Here is a 21618-nt window from a genome sequence, read left to right as displayed (position 1 = left end):
AAATACAAAAAACCCTTCATTTCCTTCATAAAAATAGTCATACCGTGTTTTTACGAAACCCGAGACGCATTAAATGACTGCGTGACCAGCGGACAGAGCCTCCATTGCTCTCAATCCAATGCTGCACATCAATCTTCAGCATCTCCATCAATCTCCATCATCGTTTTCTTCAATCTTCTTTCTGATTCCTCCTTCAAGATAGTGCGCATGAGCAGCCCATAGAGAGGAGAGAGAGGGAGGAGAGAGAAAGACTAGATTCTGATCTCTCCATTCGGTCAGCCATATCTCGCGTGAAGGGCGACCATAGGATCAGGAAAGAAGGAGGATTTGCCGGCTATGATCTGTTGTATGTGTTATTTGGATGCTCCATGCTTGATTTGGGGGGGCGGGGGGGGAGGGGACTTTTTTTCCCGCCGTTCATGGCGTGAAGATGCTGCTACCTGCGTTAAGAAAAATGGAGGGGGGGGGGGGGTGCCCCCTCCCAAAGGGCACCCTCATTTGGCCTTAATTTTTGTCCACCTCTTCATTCTTGGCCAGTTTCTGGCATCTTCCGCGTTCGGGCTTCGATTTGACCTCTGAAAAATTCTGTGCATCCGTCTCGACGTCCCACACTGACTAACAGCTCCCAGCATCCTACATGGCAGTCGAAAAAATTATGAAAAATCCACAAATGTCACTCGGGCGCCTTTTGAAAGTTGTCTTTCATTTGGTGCTTAAAATAGTCCTAACTGCAAGCTGCCTTCGATGTCGAAGATTTTTCCCCTAAATTTTGGATTTTTTTCGCAAATTTTAGGCACATTCCAGGCTCAAAACTCCACTCTCAGGCAGCACACCAATTCTCATATGTAACTGCCTCATTGAACTTCATAGGCTCTTTGTAGCCTGACACTTTAGTCATATATACATAATGTCTGACGGAATACCCATTGTATGGCAGCCTACCAATTGGTTTTTTTAACCCTTTTAGACCTCCTCAACTGTGGTGCACTCTGGGCTTGCACATACCTGCTTTGCCTCACACCAGGTGTCATAATTGATGGTATGCCCAATTCACAATCAAGGCTTTCACTATTAGGTGACTCATATCCAGCTATTGTAAGCAGGCTAGTCACATCATCAAATGCATTTTCTTTTCCTTTATCCAATCTCCACCTCACTGACATATCCGTGTCAGTGGATGCAGTAGCACGACTACAAAGTTGTCCTATCCAAGGACTAATAGTAGATGAACAATCACATGTAGATCCACTCATAAATGTACTAGCTGAAGGATAATTTTTAGCATAAGTAGTGTTGGCTGGTCCATCAAAGACCACTACATTCTGATTACTATAACATGAGGCCAACTCATCAAAAACTACATCCTTGCTAATAAGGGTTTCCTGAGTGGATGGATCATAGCATTTGTAAGCCTTTCTCTCTTGTGTGCATAGCCAAGAAAAACACTTTTGATAGCCTTCGGGTCTAACTTCTTCCTCTTTTCATCAAACACATGTACGTAGGCAATGCAACCAAATACTTTTAGGTGACTAATGTTGAGCTTGTGCCCATACAATTTCTCATACAAAGTCAAATCATGAACCCTAGTTGTAGGTGTTTAGTTTAGCACATAAACTGCAGTAACCACTGCTTCAGCCCAATAAGCATTTGACAAATTCTTCTCATTAAGCATTGACGTGGTAGCTTCCATAAGCACCTAATTTTTAATCTATGCCACATAGTTTTGCTAAGGTGTGTAACTGCATGTGAGCTACCTTTTTATGCTATATTTAGCAAGATACCTGTCAAACTCTCTGGATACATATTCTCCACCTCCATCAGATCTTAAACATGAGACATAATAGCCAAGTTGATTTTCAGCATGCTTCTTAAAGTCCTTAAAGACATCTATCACATCCTTGTGCTTTAGAATGTATAGCCATGTGTATTGGGCTGAAATCATCAATGAAGGATTCATAATACCTAGCACCACCAAAAGACACATTATGGGCAGGACCCCATATATCCAAATGTATCAACTACAAAGACTGAGAAGTGTTTTTGACATGTCTCATGAATAGGAATCTCGCTTGTTTTCCAAATGACAATCAAAGCATACTTGTCCAAGATCAGTGTACTTGAACTTCGGCAAGCCAAGTACAGCCTCTTTCTGCTATATATTTTTCAATTTCTATACATTAACATGACTGATGCATTTGTGCCAGATTTCTACATCCCAAACTACTCCATTATCATGGGCACAAACATGGCTTCTTTCAATTACGGAAAAGATGCATCCAAAGTAAACATTCTGCCATCTCTCTTGCCTTTAGCAATCAATTTACAACCATTCCCATATTCTTCAATAAAATAACCATCCCTATTAAATCTAAGTTGCAAATTTTTCCATATGTCCAACCGATAGTAAATTCTTGGTAATAGAAGAAGGTACATGTAGTACATCATGTAGGCTCTTCTTTCTGCCATCAGCATGAGCAACACAACCACACCTGTTTGCTAAATATCATGTTGTGTATCATCACCAGTACATACAAATCCATGAGATCTTGCTACTAACTCGTCAAACCATTCGCCATGAGGAGTCATACGTTTGGATGCTCCTGAGTCTATGTACCATTTCTCATCTTTGCCTTGCTTAGGCGTATTCTCTAATACATGCTACATAGAAAATAATCTATCTCCTTGGTCATCTTGAATACCATTGGAAGATGCATAATGTCCATCTAGCTTGCCTTTTGCCTCCATATCAGCTTGCTTCTTATGGCAATACTTTGCAATATGCCCATATCTTCCACAATACTGTTAGTCTTTATCCCTGTTAGACTGCTCATGCGACTGCTAGGAGCCACCTCTACCTCTAGGTGATCTCCCCTTACCTCTAAAGGCTCTAGATCCTCGCTATCCTTGTGTATTTGAGCTATGTGAAGCATTTTTACGCTGATGTCTATATGTGTTTCGAGTGTCTCCTTGACCTAAAAAAGCTCTACAAGAACTACCAACTCTAGCTCATTGACTAGAGTAAAAGATAGAGTCTCTCCCTTGAAATGTGCTTGAACATGTATTTAAGCCAAGCTTTACTTCTTCATGTAGTAGTAGTGCAAGTAACTCATTCCAATCAGGGGGTTTTGTTCTCACAGAAATCGATGTATCAAATGCCTTATACTCCTTGCCTAACCCATTCAATGTTACTACAATCATATCATCCTTTAAAACAGGAGATCCAATACTAGCCAATTGATTGGCTACGGTCTTTATTTTAGTTGTGTATGCTTGAATGCTCTTACCATTCCTAAACATGTTGTTGAATTGATGCTTCATTTGTATCTTCCTTGCATGCATGGCATTACCATAATTCTTCATGAGTGCATCCCAAGCATCCTTCGGGGAATAGCAACTAGTAATTTTCATAGCCATCGCATCACAAATGCATAAAGAAAACAAATGTAGTACTTTACTAGCTCTTTTTGACCACTATCAGTGAGCTCTCCATTGTTCTTGTGTAGGATTTCGTTCAAGCAATTGGGGTTTAGCTTCAGCCCCTGTACATAAATTCGAATAACCTCTGCCAATAAAAGAAATTTTGCATCCTAAAATTCCGTAGAGCAAAGGTTTTTTTGTCAAGCTTCTCTCCCATAATTTGAGTGATATTGTCAGTGCCTTGAGCATTTGCCATATTTGCAACTAAGGTATTCAATGCTATATGCAATATGTAAGTGCTTAACTCCTTGTAGTTTAGGAACAGACTTTTTGCAGTTCAGGAACTGACTTTATGCAGTTCAAGAAAACTTTTTGCAGTTCAGGAATAAACTTTCTGCAGTTCAGAAATAGTCTTCATGTAGTTCAAGACCAATTTCCTGTAGTTCAGGAACAGTTTCCGACAACCTCCTTACTGCAAATTTTATTCCAACAATGAAAAAACACAATCAATTGAGCATAAGCCAAGATCAAATAATCTCAAAACATTCTATGGTAGTGGAAAAATATTCAAGCAACAAACTATGTCCATACAAGCATCAATAGATGCATAGAACTGATGTTGACATTTACTAGACTTTTCCACAGTTTATGATAGACAAGTAGATTGTTATGACTAGAAGCATAAACTTTGCAATAATCGTGGTATTCTCAGCTTAAAAATATCCTTAAACCACCATAGACATGCCCTAGTACATTGGGGAATCAATATGTGACTAAACAAGCATCAATGTTTGTACTGTATGCAAGTAGCAGTACCAAATACTCAAATCAAAAGTTGCTTATAGCCTTGTTTATAGCCATTCCACTACTATAACCAATAATATTTTCTCTAATAAAAAAAGAGTATTTAGACCTCAAAACAACCCCAAAACATCTCATTCAAGTACCACTTTATGAAAGAGTTGATACATGTCCCACCGGTCTGAATAGACCGCATGTCTGTCAAGTGAAGATGATATGTATCTTTCCTATAGAAAATAACCACTTAATACCCCAGTATAACCAGCAACAAATCAGTCCAAAATTTGGACTTTTAGCACTCATAGTATCCTAGAAAAACATCTACCACTCAAGTGGTATGATCCAAGAATTTGTCAGTAGCAAATAAGTGTGACAGATACTTCAACCCTCTAGGTATACAATTTCCAAATTTAGGACATCAACCAGTTCACTATTTCTAGCCTACAAATAAGCTCCAAAACTGAGCATTTCACATTCTAATATCATGCTCAAATGCATGAGAATAAGGGCATATACATTTTTAGAAAGAAAGCCACCAATGCCCTAGAACTACCTGCTGTTTATTGCAATAAAGAGCCTATCAGCACAGATTTGTGCTAAATATCTCAAAATCTGTGAATAAATTGAAAAGAATTTATTCTACAAAGTTGTGGATCACATCAAAATGGTCAAGTTTAGCAGGCCATTTCTCCAAAATCCATTTTTGTAGCAAGATATTACTTTTGTAAAAAAATAGGTTATATGCACAGTCTCCTTTGATGACGTTTTTATAGATATGATGTCTTTGATGTCAAATTGCCACTGTCAATCCTTCACGCTTTAGGCTCTAATACCATGCTCAAGATTCAGAGGGATAGAAAGAGACAAATACATGGAGTTGCAATAGAGAGTAGTGAACTCCCATTGTTCTCTTCTTCTCATTATTCCATAATGCTCACTAAAGTGTAATTAGATACAACTGATAAACATGCTAGGTCACTAACTGACAGTACCACTAGCTGTGGTTGATTTTGACTGACTCAGTTATTACAACACACATGTAGAGTGATAGCTAATACAATAGTTGTCTAGATAAGGTTGGTCATGTCAGTGATATTGATCATGAGCTTGATTCTCAACAAAAGGAATGTCATGGGACAAATATTTACAACTAGCATGGGGGAGGGGGGATGGATTCTATCATAGCTTTTCATCAATTTGAATTTACCATGTGTTCACATTAAAATACAGACAACTTCCAAGTTTGAGTATTATAGGCAACATAGGTGCTTTTGTCGGGTGAGGTTTGCATCCATAGTTGTTCCCTCTCCTTACAATTTTATTAGCATTGCCCTTTAGGGCATATGCTAGTAAAATGGCATGTGGCAAGGTGGTGCACGACTTCAAAAAATAAGCCACACTTTACTCAAGTTAAGTGGTTTAGTATCTTGAGTAAAGTGGCCCACTTTATTAGTTAACAGTTGTGGATCTTGGAAAAAAATGAGTGCTTAAAATTAGGCATTGGCTACATCAAGGAAAATTAGAAGTGTTGGAGGAGGGAAATCAAGAGGTTGCTCAACTCACTCAACCTTATAAACTATCATGGATAGTGGTCCAAACAGAAGTGGTACAATGGTGTAGTTGTAAATCACATCTTAGTATGGATAGCATCTCCCCTCTCTGTATAGAAGGCAAGAAGATCAGCCAATCATTGTCTTCTACTCATGTTAGGAAGCTATTGTTAAGGTGTAGACTTGACTTTAGCCACATTTGCAAAATCTAGGGCATTGATTTATCAAATGTTGAGATTAAGGGGGCACTTTTTCATCTTTCAGACATTAGGGCTCCTCTCGTAGATAGAGTATTTGGTTGGAAACTCATTTCAGGTGTTCTTTTTATATGTTAAAAATTGAAGAACAGAGGTATTTTAGATGGGCTATGTGTTTGTGGAGGAGTGGAAATGCATTCACACTTGTTTTGGCATGGTTTGCATGCCCCCTATATTTGGAGGGAGGTTCTTCCCAAATTGAGTCAATGGGGATTAATTGTTCACAGCACAAAATTTTATATCACAGCTTGAAAAATTTTGTTGTTAGCATAACTAGGTGATTTACAATACCTGAGATATGGTAGACACATGTTAAACTCCTCTTAAGAGAAGGAGATGGGCAAGTTTTCTAGGCTGCAATATGGCCAAAAGCTTGGTGGTATCTTAGGGGACTTTTTAAAGAGAATCACTTTAGCAATAATGAGCTAAGTTATCTAGCCAAATGGCTTCCAATTTCGTAACCTGGAGATTATTTTTTGACACCATTAATAATAATACAATACTTAGTCACCTTTAGAAAAGGAGTCCTTGATTTTAGGTTAATGCATACTATACCATCAAATGGCCGCTTCACGGCTTGATACTAGAAAAATTCTCTCAACCCATTGCAATCCCAGGCCAATGCAAAGGTCTCTAGATTTCAAGCACAAAGTGACAATAGAGGCCTTGTGATTGAATTGCTAGAACAATCCAACCTAGGTTTTTGAAGAGCTTAGAAAAAAGAATCAATATCAGTACCTAAATTGAATGAAGTGAGCCTCAAGAGGAGAAAGGAGCTATCTTTTGAGAGGAGACTACTCATGTTGTGGGACTTTTGAAGGCTTGTGCAAAGCAAACAAATCTATTCAATGGCACGAGGCTACATGAGGACATTTGTAAACTGTGCTTACTTGAAAGAAGCCCCTATTCTACAAGCACTTTAATAACTATGTATGCTAAATGTGGTACTCTTGCAAAATCACAACAAGTACTTGATGAAGATATTGTTCATGGATAGATCCTCATGACCTACACTAATTGTAGGATATGCACAAAATGGCCATGATGATGAAGCTCTAAAATGCTTTGATAAGATGCAGGAGCAAAAAGGTCACTTTCCACATTCAATCATATTTACATGTGCATTAAAAGCCTATACTTGTGTAGAAGAACTTGATAAGGGTGAATGTGTTTGTGTTGAGATTGTCATATTAAAGTTGTTGGAGAAATATGTTGTACTCATTGGTAATGGTTTGGTGAACATGTGTGCCACTTGTGGTGCATTGGGAAAAGCACATGGAGCATTGGATGAACTTCATGTCTAAGTATAGATAAGGAGCTCCTATTATCTCTATCAATACCCACCCAAGGCCATATAGATCCAATTTTATTTTACCAGTTTTATTTTGAAACATCTTTCCCTTTCTCAATATACATCATCCCCCTTAATATATAAACCTATAAAAAAAAGGGAGTCATGAAGATGACAACTGTTGTGAGATAATGATATCAATCACATCATTATGTTACTCACAAGACACACTTAATGGATGTATTCTTTTACATTCATTTTCTTTTTATTAAGAAGAGAATATGTGCTCTTGAAAGATACTTCTCAAATCACCCATTGATTCAAAACTACTTCTCACAACCCCAAACCATGTAAATGGGCTTCTCAGTCGTAACCCCTTTTCCCTCTTTCAAGTGTTGCTTTAAATTAGTCACACAATACTTGGAAGTGACATCATTCATTCAAAAAAAGACATGGTATCCCAAATAGTCATGCACAAATATAAAGTCAAAAGTGACCATGTAATCTAAAAACATGTACCCACAAAGTATTCACATCGTCTCAACATGAACTCAAAGTTGTTTCCTACTTTGTAACCATGGAACTCTCCCCATATGATCCAACAGTTTGCACAGCCCAAGACTAGAAGGCCAAATAACAATTAGGTTTCCACTTCTAACTAACAATAGTGTCCTTAAGACTATATCCACTTCCCAAGACCATACTATCAAACATGTTAGATCCAACCTTATATTTGTTTTATTCAATGGCAATTGAAGTAGGAGATGGGGCATGGGATTTTATCCCAGCTCCCTCTTGTCTAGACACCTCTTTCATTCCCACTCTAATGACATTGAAAGAAAAGTTGGCCTTCTATCCATCCAAGAACATGCTAACAACGCCTTGCTTTGATTATAAGAAAATCTACATTCTACCAATCTATCCAAGAACATGATAAAAATCCCTTACTTTCATCATAAGAAAATCTACATGCTAACAATCTATCCAAGAACATGCTAACAACCCCTTGCTTTCATTGTAAGCAAATCTGCATGTATCTCATGGTGCTTGATCTTGATGTAAAGTGTCCTTGCATAGAAAGTTCTCTTGCTTACATATGTGTGTGCCAATATCACCTTGTTTTGGTCCCTCAAATTCTTCAATAGCTTCATACTTGAGGAGTGCTTGAGACCTACCTATGACAGTACAACAATATAGTGGTTTAATAGCAACAATACAACAATATTAGTAACCAATAATATGACGACAAAATAATAACAATATAATTGTTTAACTAGAAATAATTTCTAAATAGCAATAATAAAAAAAATTTCATAACCAATAATATACTAAAAATATAATGGCTAAATGACTAAAATGGTTGAATAACAATAGTAATGACAAAAAATGTAACAATAGAATAACAACAACATAATGGCTAAATAACTAGCAGTAATGGCCAATAGTATAATGGTTGAACCACCAACAATACAGTGACTTTGGTAACATAATTTTAGCCAAAAAATTATTCAACAAAATTGCAAAGAAGTAATACCTAACAAAGTAGGGGGGCCTTTATTAGCAAGGTCTTCACCGGATTAGAAACCAAGTGAAAAGCCAAATCCTTACATGTAACCTCATCATGGGCATTGAAAGCATAATTGTAACCTATTTGAGAGTTACATAATGGGGCCCCAAGAGGAACACCAAGGAAAAGGGAATTCTCTTGCAAGAAAATCTATCTTGTAACATCAACAAGCTTGTTTATTATGTTTTATATGATCACAATGAAGAAAAGAACACCAAGCACAACAAATCTTCATGCAGCATCATGTAGATCTCCCACGGATTTGATAGAATCAACCATATTCTTCAATATCTTCATAAAATCCATCAATAGAACAAAGAAAGCAAAGGAATACACCATCTTTGAATGGAAATACATCACATAGTATTCATCTTCGATGTCTTCATAGTCTTCTCTCTCAATCTCTCATATACAATCACTCTGTTTTAGTAAAATTGGCTATCTCTGACTCTCTCTCTCTCTCTCTCTCTCTCTCTCTCTCTCTATCAATAATACATCATCTCCTCACTACAATATCTCAAAATCACTCTCAATAATCTTTCTTAGGTCATGGATACCCCTCCCAAGAGGTATGTCTGATATGAAGAGTCACCAGAGCCACTACAATGTCCTTTCATAGCTCACTACTGTCACTTCACTCTAGTCTTCACTTGAGTCTTCAGCAGCTACTTCTTTCACTTCTTTCAGCTCTTTTGCACTTGTATTCACCTCTTTCCAAGGCTAGAAAACTTTCCCAAGCTACACTCTCATCCATCAGAACACATACAGAAGCATACAGAACAGTCTCACAGAAGAGTACCAGAACAGCTATTGTACAGAACAGAACAGAACAGAGACAGAGGCTCTACAGAAGACCTATAGAAGGTTACAGAAGGTCATCAAAACCACATAACTCATACTCAAAACATTCCAAACTTTCACAAACCATTCAATAAGCTTTCACAAGATCTCAATCTTCATCAATCAATAATCCATCCCTCCTTATAGAAGATAATCATAACAAAACAGAACAAAACAAAAGGTATACAGAACCAATCAAAACCCATCAGAACATCACAGAACCACATATCTCCACTGATAAACATCATGAACTTCCAAAACACAATCAATATCATCCAAAACACTCTCAAACCACTTCCAAACCAATCAATCATCTCATAAAATCAACCATTTAGCTCTCAAAAACAACAAAAATCAGCCAAAAAAACAAGTCATTTCAACACTCAACATATCCCCACACTTCATAAGGAAGCGTCCTCGCGACCCAGGAAAAAGGGAATACAAGTTCAGGTAAAAAGCTCAACTTTAATCTTCAATATCTCTTCAAAAAGAATCCAGCACACCACCACGACCTCAACTTATAACCTGTATCTGACATAAAAATACAAAGAAAGGAAAACCCTTTATACATTAACACTTCTTATCAAACTGAAAATCACAACAAACTTATAAAGGATATAAGAGTTTTCTTTTTCTTCATCTGCATCAGCTTCAACTCTCCAACCACGACCTCAACACCACAATTCTCCAAAATGTAGCTCGCACGAAATCCAATCCAATAGAAAACCACCATGTTCGTTTTACATAAATGAACTCACAACACAAACACTACACACAACACAACCATCTGAATGACTCCTCCAAAAAGAGAGATTTTCATTAAAAAGCATCCACCATACATTGGAAAGGTATCAATGAAGATGATCCCTCTTGAAAGATTGATGTTGTCAGAAACGATCCATAGACAAAGATTCATCTACAAAGGTTTTGGGAAGATTTTGAAAAAACTGAAGACAGCACATCCTTTCCAACAGGACTAGGTATCTGCTAGGCAAACAAAGGGCATGAAAATACAATATATTTAGCTGTTGGGAATCAATACTCACATTGACATTCATGCACAACTTTGGAATAGGCTTGGAATCATTATGAGAGTGCCTATGCATATACGCCAGGTACCAAGCAAAGTAAGCAGTTAATCACACTGAAGGATCTGCATACTGTGAATACTGCTGAGCAAAATGAACATAGTTCTGATAAGCTTGACAGGCAGCTGTCCATTCTCTTGGAATTACTGGCCAATTGATCTGAGGTCCTGTAAGAGAATCATTCGAACTCTATCCCCTTCTTCTGGAAATCTGATTATCAAACCCGTCATAGTCACTAACCAACTGAGGTGGTTGAGATATAGAAGTGTTAGGAGAGGGTAATGGAATAAGGAAAAGTGGATGAAGTGAGGGATAGGCAAAATCATAAAAGGAAGAATGATCTAAAGAAGGAGTGGAAGAATTTTGTAGGGAATCACTAAGGAAGGGTGTTAACTGATAAATAGGAAATGTGGAGGGTACATGAATGGATGGAGAAGGACAGGGTGGAGAAGGGGAAAATACCCTATCCTCAATAAAGGGACAGTATGTGAAAATGGGAATTTGAGGGAGAGATGAAGGTTGGAAAAGAAGGGGTAAAATAGTGGTGGAATTAGATTGACAAAGGGAAAGATACAGAGCATATCGGTGAGCCATTTGTTGGTAATATAAGAGGGTAGGAACATAAGGTCCTAAGAGAGATCGTCTATGATAGGCATTAAAGAAGGTAGAATCAAACAGATTATTTTTTGAAAGATAGGCTAAGAGATCCATCCTCAGTTGATTAGTACTTTGGGCAGAGGTAGGAGTTGTGTTTTGTCTTTGATTCAAGACCACAGAATCAATCATGGGATGCCATGAATTATCATAACAGTCATCCACTTTGGAGGAGTAACTCTGGAACATGTCAGCTATACGCAACTCCAAATGGTTGACATGAAAAACAGCTTGTAGGACCACATCCCCCACATACTATGCCATATCCACCTCATCTGGAATTAACAAGTCTCCTCGTAGATACATGTATGACATCAACATGGTATCTGGCGTGACAGAATCTTCAAACACCATCCTGACTACCTCTGTCAACAACTCAGCAGACCAAGCCCCACTCCATCCATCCTCTGGAAGAGGTAAATCCATCGTGGAAAGCTTCATGTAGAAGACCAACTTATGTAAGTGGTAGTGGACAAAGAAAGAATGGTCTGGTGGAACATATTCCTGAAATTGCTCAAATGTAGACCATAACAAGTCCATTCTGGATTGCAATCTTTCCACTTTATCTTGGAATAGAGGACACAAAGTAGCCTGTCTTTGAAGAGCAGCCAAGTCCTGCTGTGAAAGAGAAGGAATCAAGGGAACATTAGGGCTTGGAGGAACATAGCGTGACTTTGCCAGTTGATCTTGCAACTGCTTGATTTGGGAGACTTGGGATGCCATTGTGTCATTAGCAGTCTGTAAAGCTGAAAGTTTGTCATCTAAGAGAGCTTGCAACTCCTGCCCTTCTTGGGACATCCTCTCCTTCTCCTCTGAAAGGTTAGTAACCTGTGATTGAGCCTCTAGAACTGGAGCTTCAAAGAAGAGATCTCATCGCTTTGGGTGGCAACCAATTGGGTTTGTTGTTCCATTTGCTTAAATAAATCTGCTAGGGTATCCTTAGCAGAAGCTAACTCGGATGTTGCCTTATGCAACTGGTCCTTAGACTGCATGAGTTCTTCATAAAAGGACGCGTATAACTATTGAACACGGGCTGTCACTGACAATTCAATGGAACTCTGAATGTCTTTACAGAGGAAAGGAATTGCATCTCCTGAGACTAGACTGTTCAGTGAGGGAACTGATATGTCCAATGATCCTTCTCGATGTGCTCTGAACAGGTTATTACAAGTGAGATACCCAGGAAGATCACTGCCAGAGGTAGCAGGAATGGGCACTGAAGGAAGTATTGAAGGAGCTTTATCCGCTACCCGCTTCAAGCATTTGCGCTGTATGACCAGGGGAGGCAGAGAATCATCATCCTCTATGTCAATAGGTTCTGACTCATCTGAAGGTGGAGGAGGAGGTATTGGATCTGATGGGGGAGGTGGAGGAACAGTCTTCTGTAAACCTGAATAGGTTAAGAAGGCAGACAAATATGATCCATATGTGACATTGGTAACATTACCCCTGGTGACTTTGATGAAATGTTGATCCATTTTAGTGAGAAGGTAAGTGCTCCAATCAATAGCAACTCCTTTCAACACCATCCTGGAAGCTATGAAAAGCTCTTTGGACAAATACTGGGATGGCGTTTTGGCAGGCATAAACCTGTCCTGGAGAAATTGACAGACCATCTTCCATACGGGATCAGCGATCATGGAAAAGGAAACTCCGGAAGAGTTGATCACCTTCTTAACATCCATCATTTCCCTTGTCTGCTTTTGCAACAGCTTCAGAATCTCTTCATTAGAGAAAAGCTGACGAGTGGTAGCAAAAGGTTTACCTTTGGAGGGAAGAGACAGAGCCTTCCCTAAGCCTCGAGGTGTCAAAGTCATAGAAATTCCCTGGACTAGTCCTGTCTCCTTGCTGTAGGAGGCCAGAAACTCATCACATAACGACGGATCCTCCGGAAGCAATAGAAAGGAAGTAGCCACAAAAGCAGTGAGTCCCGCCTTCGTGAGAGGCTCAAAAGTGAGTAGGGAAGAGTAATCCCTACTAACTAGTGGGACGTACTGGATAGGGGGAGGAGCGTGAGAAGGCGCCATTCAGATGGTTATACACACACCACAAACACAGACAATCAAGGAGAATGCCTGCAAAGCAATAGACAAAAAAACCAAGGATAAGAGAACAACCAAAACAATAAAATGTGACGCGACCAACTAACCCCAAGCAAACCATAGCCTAGAAAAAATTTGACATGACCTCTAGACATATGCGACCGAAAGCTTCATGCTATGCATCAGACAAGCACCCAGAACCCCGTATCAAGCAATAAAAGAAAAAACTACACACTGTACCCTTAACTGTATCAAAGACAGTAAACCAAAACATCACCACATCCAACACATATCAAGACTACATCATTGATAAACCAGTGTTTGACCATGGAAATAACTCTAATGACTGCGCATACCCAGCCCACGAAACGGGTTCGTTAAAAAGGGGAATTAAGTGCAGTGAGGGGAAAATTAATTTAATGAAGGGTTTATTTTAATAAATTATTAAGAATGGGTGAATTTTTATTAAGTGATAAACCTTAGCAAGAAAACGGCGGTTCCTTCTTAAAAATTTAATTACCAATTATTAGGTGAAAACGGTGCGTTAATGCGAATCCCGGACTTCGATACCTAGATGGGGTCTCTAAATGCAAGTTCATTGATTACAAATTAAAGTGATGTGGAGCACTTTTTTGCCAGTGCGTGCTCTTGTGACGACTGGTTAATTTTAATTAAAAATATTAAAGGGCCTCATTAGCGCACGTAGCATGTGCGAAGTGAATGCCGGGTTTATTTTAATTAAAAAAAATTATGTGTTTAGCACGAATGCGTGTGGAAACTGTGGGGAAATAAATAGTTTATTTTAATAATTAATTTGTGATTAAGGGGGAAATAAAAATAAATAAAGCACATAAAATAAATACCTGGAAGGGTGTGTAGGTAATGCCTAAATGCGCACGGAAGAGTCCCCCAAAAGGAGTGAATCCAGTAAAAGAAAAGTAAAGATCACTGACGAAACAACAAAGACAACACCTTAGTGGGTTTGGGGATTTTGAATGTATTTTTAATTTGTTATTTTAGATGGGAGTGGGGTTATATTTTAGGTGTGTTTGTTTTGGTTTTATAGTGTGGTTTTGTTTATTTGTTTTTTAAAAGTTATTATTTATGGTTTGTTTTTGTTTTTGTGTTTGTTTTGTTTTTTTTAAAATAATAATAATAATAAAAGTAAGATATATAGCACATGAATATGTGATGAAGGGAAAAAATGAAAATTCATCCATGGAGGAAATATCCATAATTTAGGTTAATAAAATTAGGGTTTTAAAAAAGAAAATATTTGGGCCTTGTATGAAAATATTTTAAAGGGAGAAATTAATGGAAAAAGTTCAGGGTTGGGTGGAATTTTTTTAGAATTTTTTTTTAGAATTTTTAATGTATTTTTACTAATTTTAAATGAATTTTATGCATTTTTCAGGTCATTTTGAATGACTTATTAAATTGTGCATTTTCTTTAAAAAAATTTAAAAAATTTTGGGGCAAAATTTCACCTGACAAATATTCCAAAATAGGGCAGAAATATGGGAAATTTTTAAGAATTTTTTTTGTAATTTTTTTTGGAATTTAAATGAATTTTTTAAATTAACTAAGTCAAGTTAGTCTAGATAAGTCAGGGTAAGTCAAGTCTGGTCTAGTCAGGTTAGTCAGGGTTGATTAGGGTAGTCTGAGTTAGTCTAGGTTAGTTAGGTCAATTAAGTTAGTCTAGGGATAGTTAGTCAAGTTAAGTTAGGCTAGGGGTAGGTCTAATTAACTAGGGTTAAACTAACTAACCTATAGTTAGTTAGTGGGGGTGGAATTAACCGGAGTTAGGTTAGTCAGACTGACTACAGGTAGATTAGTGGAAACCTAACCCTAGTTAGGTTAGTGGAAACCTAACCACCCTAGTTAGGTTAGTGGAATCCTAACCCTAGTTAGGTTAGTGGAAACCTAACCCTTGTTAGGTTAGTGGAAACCTAGTGGGGTTAGGGTAACTAAAAGGGGGTTTAATAACTTAAGTTAGGTTAGTCTTTAACTTAAGGTAGGTTAGAGGTTGACTTAGGTTAGTTTTTAACCTAACCTAGGTTAGTTTTAACTGAACTGAGGTTAGGGTCTAACCTGGCTGTGGTTAGATGGAGGAGGAGAAGGAGGAGGTGCACGTGGTGGGGGAGGAGGAGGAGGAGTAGTAGGTGGTGGGGGAGGAGGAGGAGGAGGAGGAAGAGGTACGGGCGGTGGCGGCGACTTCGGCGGCGGCGGCAACTTCGAAGGACCAGGCGGCGGCACTGCTGTAAGGCGAGGAGGCGAACGAGGCACACGAGGCGATCGACGACGAGTGGCGGCCGGGGCGCTGCTGCCACGGCCAGGACGGAGAAGGGCGGGGACTGTGGCTGGAGACGAGGGGCTGGAGGCGGCTGCGGGCGGGCGAAGGGCTGGAGGCGGCTGCAGGCAACGTCAAAGGGCTGGAGGCAGCGTCAAAGGGCTGGAGGCGGCTGGCTGGCCGGCGAAGGGCTGGAGGAACTACGGGCGGGTTGGAGACGAGGGCTGGAGGGAGAGGAAGGAGGGGAAGGAGAGGGGAGGAAGGAGGAGAGAGGGAGAAGAAGAGGAGGACGGAAGGAAGGGAAATGGCGGCACGCAGGAGCAGGGGGAGAGGGAAAGAGGGGAGAGGAGGCAGTTAGGATTTGGGAGGGGTCGGGGAGAGAGAAGGACATGGGGGAGGGTGGAAATGGAGATGGGCGGGGTCCATGGGCGGGGTGCCCAGGGGGTGGGGTAGGGTTAGAATTAGGGGCTAGGGTTAGTGGGTAGGGTAGGGACGGTGCCCAAGGGTGGGGGAGGGTTAGGATTAGGGGCTAGGGTTAGTGGGTAGGGTAGGGAGGGTGCCCAAGGGTGGGGGAGGGTTAGGATTCAAAAAGGAGGCGTACCCCCCCGTCCCATGTGTGTGCACGGGGCGGGGGTAAAAAAAATTTGCCGTGACGGGAGTGAAAGGGTGCCCCGATGCGGGGACGGAGCATGCGGACACGACCGGAGTGCGTTAAAACGTGTAAAATTGAAAAAGGGCGCGTTCACGCGCGGGACGAGGCGCGTAAAAACTCATAAAAATAAAGAAAAATTAATAACTCCCAATCCGGATGTCAAAATGAAATAGTGTAAAAACAAAAGTGGACAGGAAGACAGGGGGAAGACATGAAAAATATGCCACGGAGGTTTCGGGAGGGGTAAAGGGCAGTCATGTGCAAAAAACATAAAAAACGGATCAAAAAATGCAATTAAAAATTAATATCAGAAGATCCTTGCATCGAAACGAGGTGCAAGAAAAAGGAAAACTGTGCAGAAAGACGTGCCCGATAATCCTATCACATCAAAACATAATTCTGACGGAGATAAGACGCGTTCACGTGGGAAAAACCCAAAAAACAAACCCGAAAATGGGATCAGAAATTAATATTGGACGAACCGGTCACCGGAAGGACATGTAGTAAGAAGGAAAAATGGCCGCAGGAAGGGATCGCACAAGGTTGTCACGTGAAACCGCAGTTTCGGTGAAAGTAGGAGAGGTTCACATGCAAAAAACTTCAAAAATACACCCGAAAACTCATTGAAGAATTAATAATTAAAAATCCAGAAAACGAAAGAGGGTGGAGGAAAAAGGAAAAAGGTAGGGGAAGACACAAGAGACATGTATGTCAAATCAAATTGGAGTTCCGATGCAAACAGGGCAGGTTCGCATGGAAAAATGTCAAAAAGACACACGAAAAAGTCTAAAAAAATCAGAAAAATTAATATTGGACAAACTGTGCATCGGAATGACTCGGAGTAAAAAGGAGAAATGTCAAGGAGAAAGTGGTTGCCGGGGCTATGATGTCAGATCACGGTTTCGAAGCAAGAAAAGTGCGTTCACATGGAAAATCGGCTAATTTATGGAAAATGCATCAAAAATTAATAACTCGAAAACGGTGTACCAGAACAAGGGTAGATAAAAAGGAAAAATGGTCAGTTCAAAGGGAGGAACAGGGCTATAAGGTTGGATTTGGACTTCGGTGAACTTAGGGTACATTCTCATGGCAGGACCTCAAAACCAGGGAATGAAGGAAAACTGCAAGGGAACAGCCCCAAGGGTGGGTGGAAAATGAACGGTCGGGTGGGAAGGGATCCCATCAGGGTAACAACAAGTCATGGCATATATGCATGAGCATGTTCAGGCATAGGAAGAAGGGTATGTAATGTAGATGTGCAGGGATGCGTCCCCATACTTAAGACCTTAACAGATAGGGTTAACCAAGCAACAGGGACCTAGAACCACATCACAGACCATCCACTAACGTCCCCACACTTAAAACATGAATGTCACTGAGAAACAGAAGGTGTAGGGTTAGAAAAACTTGGCTCATTTTGTCAAGAAGCAAGGTTGAGTGTCGATGGCACGTCCTATGTTGTTGTCGGCTGCTGGAGGTACCAAGGCATCTTCTCGGCACACGTCCTTCATGGCAGGGACCATGTGGCAGCACTCAGGGAGGTAGCTGGTTGAAGGAATCGCAGGAAATTCGTCGATGATGAGGGATATTGCACTCAACTCACAGTTACTCAAATGGAATGAAAGAACAGTCACTCACCCCATTATTAATATCACTCGAGGAAGAATGATGGAAACCCATATCTCATACCCGGTTTAGAAATCAATAGGGGAATGGTGCAGAAGGAGTATGCCAGGGTGCACAGTTGATGGTGCATTAGTGCGTCGAACCCATCTGGCATAGGTGCAAGGAGGAAGGCAAGGGAGCCTTACATTGCAGTGTACAGAATAGGGTGATGTGTCTTGTGATGATGGTAAAGACCCGTCCCGTGGGTGCATAAGGAAACGAAAACATACCTTACTCCAAGTGTCGTAATGTCCCTCAATCTCACCTCTCGGTAATTGATTGAAGAAACTCCAGTCACACTCAGCCCACCCTCTGTCTCACGCTCTGTTGATAGATACAGGAGGACAGCCTTTTCCTGAAATCCATTGATGTAATCCTCACAGTCACTTGTGCAAAGGTTGTATACCTTGTGTGCATTTGATGGTGCAATTGTGTATCCCGCCCTGTGCCGGCATACGGTGCAAGAAGAAAGGCCAGGGAGCCTTATGGTGCAGTGCACAAAACAAATTGTGCTTTCTGCATTGAGAGGCCCATCCCTGCGTGCAACACTTCATTCACACTTCTCACCTCTCATTTGATTTGAAGGGAAAAGATTGGTCACTCGGCCCACCCTCTGTCTCACTCTCTGTTGATAGATACAGGGGGCAATCCATACTCACGTTCCCATCCAGTTAGGATGAAAGCTCACATCACTCGATTGTTTGTCGATGAAGATCATGTCGTCAGTGTTGAAGAGGCGTACCCAGGGAGGTAGCCATCAAATCGAATGTTGTGTTGGATAGGAACATGTCGTGTGCGACAGTTAGACACTTTGCTGAAAGACCCAGGACACAGCGTACCAAGGGAGGCAGCTTTGGAATTGGATCCTGGAAATTTCAAGTAATGAATCCACTTCCTGGACTGTTGGGTGTTGCCACCTTTTCCACAGCCAGCTTCTCGCCCCAAGGGTGTTTACCACCTTTTCTTGGAACGAGGCCTGCTACGATAGGGAATTGCTTCCTTTTCTCTCATAACAGATTGGTTTTCCTTATTATTATTTTTTTCATTTTTTTCTCTTCTTTTTTTTAAAAAAATTATTTTTTTGTTTGTTTTTCCTTATTCCCGAGGTTGTTTCCACCTTTTCTCAAAGAATAGGTCGGCATGACAGGGACCTAAGTCCTTTTCTCCCATGACCGATATGTTTTTTTTTTTACTTTTTTTTTCTTTTGTTTGTTTGTTTTTTTTTTGCTTCTTTTTTTTTTCTTTTGTTTGTTTGTTTTTTTTTTTCTCTTCGAATTGAGCAAGGGAATGGTAGAAAGACCATGTATCAGAACCAACCTCGCCACTGTCGCTGGTGGAAAATAGAGGATAAGAGATCAAGGCTGGAAGGTGGAGTTGAGGGGACAGAGGGTTGCGTCCATCTCATCAAGAGTGACTAAAGAACGGCTATCAGAAGTAGCATCATAAGAAGTACAGGGCTGCGCCAACGAGGGAAAGGATCAAGTGACCGTAATTGTCAAGATCCCCAAGGAGGGAAGTACTTCTTCAGGCGATATCCATTGATCAGGAAGGGATCATCAGAGGCATCAACGGTCTACACTTGGACAGAGCCATTAGGGTTGACGGAAAGTACCTTATAGGGGCCCATCCACCGTTGTTGGAGCTTGCCAGGAAACTTGCCAAATCGTGAATCATAAGCTAGGACTAAATCACCTTCTTTGAACTCCTTGTGCTTGATGAAGCTGTCATGGTAAGCCTTACGTCGAGCTTGCATGGCTTCCATGCACTGTAGAGCCATCCTACGAATTTCGTCCAAACATTCCAGGTGCAAGAGAGGGCGTTGCAGTGAATCATCGTCCCCCAAACGCTCTTTGATAGCCACTCTCAAAGAGGGTAATTCCAGTTCAACAGGGAAAACAACTTCTGTACCATACACCAGCTGGAAAGGTGTCTGTCCTGTTGCTGCTTTATAGGAGGTTCTGTACGCCCAGAGGGTCTCTGTAAGTCGATCATCCCAATCACGATGATGTACGGCAATCGTTCTTGTCAGAATCGAGCAGAGGATGCGATTGGTGACTTCGACTTGGCCGTTGACTCTGGGGTAATAAGGAGTGGACTTGCGATGGCGGATCTTATACAACTCTGTCAACTCTTCCATGACTTTGTTAAGGAAATGAGTACCTCTGTCACTTACAAGCTCTAAGGGACTGCCAAAACGGGTGATGATATTCTCGTACATGAACAGGGCCACGCTGTTACCATCGTCCCGCTTTAGGACTTTAGCTTCACACCACTTTGTGACATAATCCGTACATACAAGGATGTATCTGTTCTGCTTCCTTCTGGTGGGAGGATCGATTGGGCCTACGAAGTCGATAACCCCACTTCTCAAACGGCTTCAAAGGAAGAATAGGCTGCAGTGGCATGGCACTTGTCTTGGTGGGTTTCCCCATTCTCTGACAAGCATCACATCTTTTATAGTAATCATAGGCATCCTTATGAATGATAGGCCACCAGTAACCTGCTAGCAGAGCCTTCCTGGCTGTGGCTTCTCCTGCAAAGTGACCTCCACATGGCTCGTCATGGCAAGCCTTCAGAAAAATCCCAATCTCATCTCCTGCAACACATCTTCGGAGCACTTCATCTTTGCCTTTCTTATACAGTGCACCGCCTAATAGGGTGTAGGGGGCTGATTCTAGCATAAGCTTCTTCCTTTCCTGACTAGAGATACCAGGAGGGTACTGTTGGGTTGCCAGTAGATTGGCAATGTCTGCATACCAGGGAGTTACAGTTTCTACCAGGAATAAGGAAGCATCAGGGAGGTCTGGATCATCCTGCTCCTCGTCTGCAGTTTGTGGGATACGCGACATATGATCAGCCAGAACATGGAAACGACCAGGCTTAGTAATCACCTCAAAGTCGAACTCCTGAAATAGAAGGAGCCATCTCATCATTCGTCCTTTCACATATGCTTTATTCATCAGGAAGGACAGGGCCTCATGATCCACATAAAATTTAAAGTGGGTGGACAGTAGGTAGTGGCGGAACTTCTCTAGGGCAAACACCATTGCCAAGCACTGAAGCTCTGTCACTGTATAGTTACGTTCCCTATCAGTGACTTTTTGGCTTGCGTAATAGATTGGTTGATCCAGCTTTGAGGAGCCCTTCTGGCATAGGACTGCGCCTAAGCCTTCAATAGATGCATCAGTATGTACATGGAACTCCTTCGTCCAATCAGGAGGCTGCAGAATGGGTGCCTCAATCAGACACTGCTTCAGAGTGTGGAAGGCTTTGTCACATTCTTTCGTCCAAGTAAACTCTGCATCTTTCCTCAGAAGCTTGTGCAAGGAAGTTGCCTTTGTTGCAAAATGGGCTATGAACCTTCTGTAGTAACCCACATGGCCTAGGAATCCCCTCAATTGTTTGAGGTTGGTGGGTGCTGTCAAAGCTGCGATCTTTTCGATCTTTGCAAGGTCTGTTGATATCCCTTGTGCAAAGACAATGTGGCCCAACAGAACTCCAGAA

General features: G+C 40.8%; 1 pseudogene; it reads right to left on the bottom strand.

The window, feature by feature from the left end:
• Positions 1–10164: 10164 nt before the first annotated feature.
• On the bottom strand, positions 10165–10237 carry LOC148011216 (small nucleolar RNA SNORD36; annotated as a pseudogene).
• Between the last annotated feature and the right edge of the window lie 11381 nt (positions 10238–21618).

The sequence above is a fragment of the Lygodium microphyllum genome, chromosome 28, assembly GCF_053477565.2.
Source record: "Lygodium microphyllum isolate KBCC chromosome 28, Lygodium_microphyllum_v1.1.10, whole genome shotgun sequence".
Taxonomy (NCBI): domain Eukaryota; kingdom Viridiplantae; phylum Streptophyta; class Polypodiopsida; order Schizaeales; family Lygodiaceae; genus Lygodium; species Lygodium microphyllum.
Note: the sequence above shows the minus strand (reverse complement) of the source record. Positions and strands in the feature narration are given on the sequence as shown.